Below are 5,352 nucleotides of genomic sequence, written 5' to 3'. Positions count from 1 at the left end.
GTTTTCTTTTAGAAAACTGACATGGATGGTATTATAAATACCTTTAAGATGTGATTGATTGTAGAAGGTTTTTTGCAACTCGTGATGCAAATCATGACGAAACTATTACATCATTGTAATGCTTAAATCTATCGATCCCAAATTCCCGTTGTTGTATAATACATGTTCTAGAAGATGGATAACGAGGTTGTATTCCTTAATTGGAATAACCTTATATATGTATTTGACATATGTAGGATTTCATTAATCCAAAGGATACTAGAAAGGTATATGTATTATCAACACTACTAGAAAATATACATTTGACATCAGGGCTTTCACATCAGTGGAGAAATACCCGAAGGGAAAGAACTTTGGAGAAGGTTTTCACATCAGCTGAGGAAATGCCTGAGGGGAATAACAAATACTGAAGAGTTTTCACATCAGTGGAATTAATGCCTGAGGGCAAAGATAAACGCGGTGGCAATTTCGTAATATTAGCGAACTTTACATCAAACATTGTTCACATCAGTGGATACAGTCAGCCGAAGGGAAAACAAATAAAAAATAAACAAATACGAAATTAGTCATTCTTTTCACTCGCGTTTTGTCTCTCTTCTTGACCCACCCCCAAAACCCTCAAAATCTCCACCTCCAAATTCAGTCCCAAATTCGTCCCAACCACCACAAATATCCATTCAATTGAGTTTCTTTCCAATTTTATTCATCTGGGTTAGAAGGATCGATTGAGTTCACTTCCCTCTAGTTGAAGCAAAACCCTAGATCTCTTCATCTGCTGGCCAGTTCCTTTCTTCATAAAAGAACCAATCGAAGCTTCTGGTTGTGTTGAGGAACAAATCGATGCTTCTGGATCATTGGCGCTTACTCATTCTGCTTTTGAGGATTCGCTTCCATTCACGAAGAGAAACCTAACAGCTAATGTGTTTACTGATTGCAATGTTGTGGAGGATTCTTCGATCCTCGGCGATGGCATCGCAGATGTGCAAGAGCAAAGGGTTTACAACCACTCTTTCGCGAAAAACCCAGTCATGATTCCCCCTCTGAAACCACCAGACATGGTTTTCTCTCTGCTGCCAACATGTGTGCTTCCTCGTCCAGAACTAGTAGCTACTCCATACAAGGCTAAGGAAGAGGGACATGTCATGACCTAACTAAACCGCAAATTATTGGTAATTTTCTTTCAATTCCCCAATAATCTTTGTTTATGCTTGACAAACTCGTTTCAATGAGATGTATACGAGCTTCGTCATGGGCAGATTTTGTGAGGCAGTGTTGTTCTCATGCTTGTTTATCGCTACCGCCGCCGAAACCACCGGATCGTAGTTTTCAACAAGGAAAGGAGGACCTCCAATTCACGCTGGATCACTTCTTACCTCAACCACTTCCAGATGCCTGTAATAGAGTGCTGAAATTCCTCATAACTACATCAGACTCTGGCGCCCATTACCTGTTTGTTGAAATACCCCTCAGGTACAGTCTAAATTTCGTGAAGGATTGGGGTCGTGATTGGACTGCCTGTGGTGTGAGTCGTCGAGGAATATTTGTTTTTACTTGTGAATCTGCTTTACTTGTTGATAGTTTAGTGACAAGTTTTATTGAGATTGGAATGTTAGAAGAAATTTTGTTGTTTCAAATGCATATGCGACTTCATAATGCACCATTTGTTATTATGCTTTCTGTTTGTGCTTCAATAGATAAGAATGTTGCTTACTGCTGTGGAAGGAATGATCCATGTTATCATTGTTATAAAAGCTATTGGAATGGTCCTAAAATCATGCAAAATAGAGTATTAATTGATGAGCTACTTCATGCAATTATATGTATTACTGGTACTTATGACAAAATTTCTCTTCTTGAATTATGCTCTAAAATTGGTGATGTGAGGACTACACAACAGGGATGGCATGACCTACTATCTTATGAGTTTGTGCATCCAGGAAGATGGGATTTGTGCATCCACTCAAGGTCTTCTGGCAGCATTTCATTCTCATGCAATGGTAACTCTTGCTACTTTTCTTCATGTAGTAACTAATGTTGTAATAAGAAGTGGACTTTTTAAATTTGGTATTGCTGCATCAACTATCAGTGAGTTTGGCATTAGATTCAATGTGTGGCTGCTTTGTATTTGTCTTTTTTTGTTTAAGAAAAATGTAATCATTTGAGGCTTTAAAAGGAATTAATAACTTTGTTGAATAGTTTTTTTTTTGAAGGATTGTTGAATAGATTATATTAATCCATTTTCAACAAATATATATATATATATATATATATATATATATATATATATATATTGATGACGAGAGACTTGGATGCTCTTACATGTGAGAATTTTGTGATGCTTGTTGATAAATTATTGTTTCAATCTCACATTTCTTCAGCCCATTTTCATGCCACTAATAAATTAGTTAATCATAATTATGTTGGATAATATTGGTTCAATGAGATTTTGCTAATGTATGGACTTACGTGATTTTTGTTCTAGAGCATGGTAGAGACCGACGACGGTTCTTATTTGTGTGAATCAAATTAGCTTATACTCCATTTGAATAGTTATGTGTCATCAATGCTTGTTGTGTACTTATCGAAATACGGTAGCATAATTGAATCTTTAGAATGATATGCGTTTGTATGGATTTTGTAGAAATTTTGGAGTCAATGACCTTAATATTAATATTTTTCTATTGTTTGAAATAGGAATCAGAATATAGACATTAGATAAAATTGGTTTGGTTTGTCAAAATGGAAGTATATAGCCATTGTATTTGATAATGTATTTGATAAGATGGAAATTTTATCAAGAATTTGCTAACTGCTTCTGTGAATGTTCTGTTTGTGTATGACATTTGTGGATACGAAGACTTAAATGCTTGTGTATTTTGTGTTATAAGGTCTTATAAGAGTATTGATTGAGTTATGTCCTGAAGTTATGTTCTCGTGGTATGATAGAGCAAGGCTTCTAATAAGTAGACTTGTTGTGACAATTGTGAAAATTTACATGATCTATTTGATGAGTTTATTGTATAAATAATTTTGTACATGTGTCGTGTCCGATATGTGTTGGGTCGACTGGTCCGTGTCTGACACATGTTCTATATGTGTCGACCCCGACATATGTGATTTAATTCAATGAATCCATCTTTTTAAATTATAACCTATTTTGACATGTCAGTTTCCATTTATAGCTCAAGGGTGATGAATAACTACAACAGAACCCATGTCACTTTTCTAATATTTTTTTTTTGTTTTTCATTATTTTTCATTAGTTTCTATTATGAAGAACACACCCATTTTATTTTAAACAAGACACTCCATATACTGCCTATTACCTATCTCTCTGGCCATTAGATATCATCTTGCATTGGTTTTTTGGTTATTTATGATTTCATATTCAGAAATATAATTTTCTACTACCCATTTCCTTATCTTTCATATATCTAGTGAATTTATAACACTTTGCAATACATGCTAATACATTGCCCTGTTTTGCCTTTGCACAAGACTTGATGTTGAAGTGATAGAATAGTGGATCGGTATTATGTGGCATTCTTGGGATTGGATGTAAACATTTTTGGTTCCATGCCAACAAAGGGAATTAGCACATATGCACAAGGGTGCTCCTTAGCAAGTAAGGGATTCATTTGTCAATATTATTATGTGCATTCAATTTCACAAAGAACCAAATCTTTACTCAACTCTTTATTCCTCTCCCTCAAATATTTACTCTAAAATAATTTTTAGGTATATATTTCAGCTTGTTGCGTTGGATTCACGTGAATCTGCTAAGATTCTTCACTTCTACAAGGTACCTACTCTATTTATTATGATAACAATAATCTAGTATATTCAGCTTAACTTTTTCAAACATATTCTACCGTCAATAAAAAGTCAGTTTCTCCAATTTAATTGTATTGTGGTATCAATTTCTAATAGTTTGATTTTTTTTTTCTTTCTATTTTCGGTAAATGATCAATCCACCTTGTTAAGATGAGATATGAACACCTTGCTGTAAGTGTAAGGGAAAGAAAATATTATAGGTCCTGCATATAGTTATAATATATGCTTAATGAGATAAAGAGAGATAGACTTCTCAAAATAGAAATTGTAGGTGAAGTAGAATCACTGCCTCTAGTTCTCTGGTTTATTCATGCGAGTAGAAAGTTTGGATTGTTCAACAAAGAGTAATGAAGTTTGGATTTTCTGTCAAGAAACTTAGAAAATTTATTAGAAAAATGTCCACATACATTAGTTAATTTAATTTGTGCTAACTCAAGCTTTATATTTGCTACGTACTTTTAACTTTATTTCAGTTTGTGAATATATTTTTGCAGAGGCCAGCATTTTTGGATATTGACTCTCATGCATTGCTGCCGCGGCTATACCATATACTTTATGCATATTAACTTGGTCTCGCGCATCACATTTAAGCAAAGCTCTTCTCCTTCGACGTCGTTGAAGTATTGATGATAGAAATTTAGGAAGTATTTACAATTTGTAAAATGTTAATAGTGATAATTTTGTATATGTAAACTTGGTGTGTATGAAGCTTTGGTGATACGGTGAACTAAAATGTTTTATTAAGATTTGTGTTTGTTGATATTGAAATATCAATAAAAATAGGATCTTTGATATTGATTATATATTGTATGTTTCCTTTTTTTAAATAACGCGGCCTTAAAAAATTGCTCATGTACTCTAGCCTATTTGGTAAAACAGCAGGAAAAAAAAAAGGAATTTTTTTTTAATTGAGATAGATCTCACATCAGGTGGAAATAGTGCCGATGTGAAGTAAAAGTATTTCTCATCAGTGGATGGGTTATACCTGATGTGAAAACCCTAGTGTTTATATATTTAATACAAAACTCACATCGGGTTGAAAGTAACCTGACGTGGAAAGTAATCTATCACATCGGGTATGAACCTGATGTGAAATGTTATGGACATTTAACCTCACCTTTAGTTACATCGGGTGGGACCCGATGTGAAAAGTCAATTTCAACTGATGTTAAATGTCATTTTTGTAGTAGTGCAAATTCATTTATGAATTAGAGAAAACTTCTCGAAGTTGAATTGTTTATTTTATTAATGAAGTTTTATGAAAATTATGATTAATAAAGAAATTTTGTGCACACAAGTAAATTAGTGGGAGCATTTATATTAGTTTGGTGGAGTATGTAGATGACATACTAGTCACCAAAACAATTCATCTACACATGTAAGACATGGTTAGAAAATTATTTCTAATATGTACCAAAATTGATTATAGTGTTCGACACTAGAATACCTTCAAGAATATCCTTGGATGTCTTAAAGGATATTGGATTGTTTCTTGAACACGGATGAAAGAAACGTTGT

At 33.7% G+C, this 5,352-nt stretch overlaps 1 long non-coding RNA gene across 3 annotated transcripts; it reads left to right on the top strand.

The window, feature by feature from the left end:
- The first annotated feature begins 288 nt into the window (after positions 1-288).
- On the top strand, positions 289-4,602 carry LOC146916167 (uncharacterized). 3 transcript variants are annotated; one of them, XR_015014901.1, is made up of 5 exons: positions 289-1,169; positions 1,257-1,997; positions 3,499-3,625; positions 3,739-3,802; positions 4,329-4,602. It is a non-coding gene; the product is annotated as an uncharacterized LOC146916167 (long non-coding RNA). The 3 variants fall into 3 exon arrangements; XR_015014902.1 differs by having other exon boundaries at positions 294-1,470; positions 1,898-1,997; XR_015014900.1 differs by having other exon boundaries at positions 301-1,997.
- Positions 4,603-5,352: the final 750 nt, after the last annotated feature.

This window comes from Medicago sativa, chromosome 6 (genome assembly GCF_051527215.1).
Source record: "Medicago sativa cultivar Bolivia chromosome 6, Bolivia_mono, whole genome shotgun sequence".
Taxonomy (NCBI): Eukaryota; Viridiplantae; Streptophyta; class Magnoliopsida; order Fabales; family Fabaceae; genus Medicago; species Medicago sativa.
Note: the sequence above shows the minus strand (reverse complement) of the source record. Positions and strands in the feature narration are given on the sequence as shown.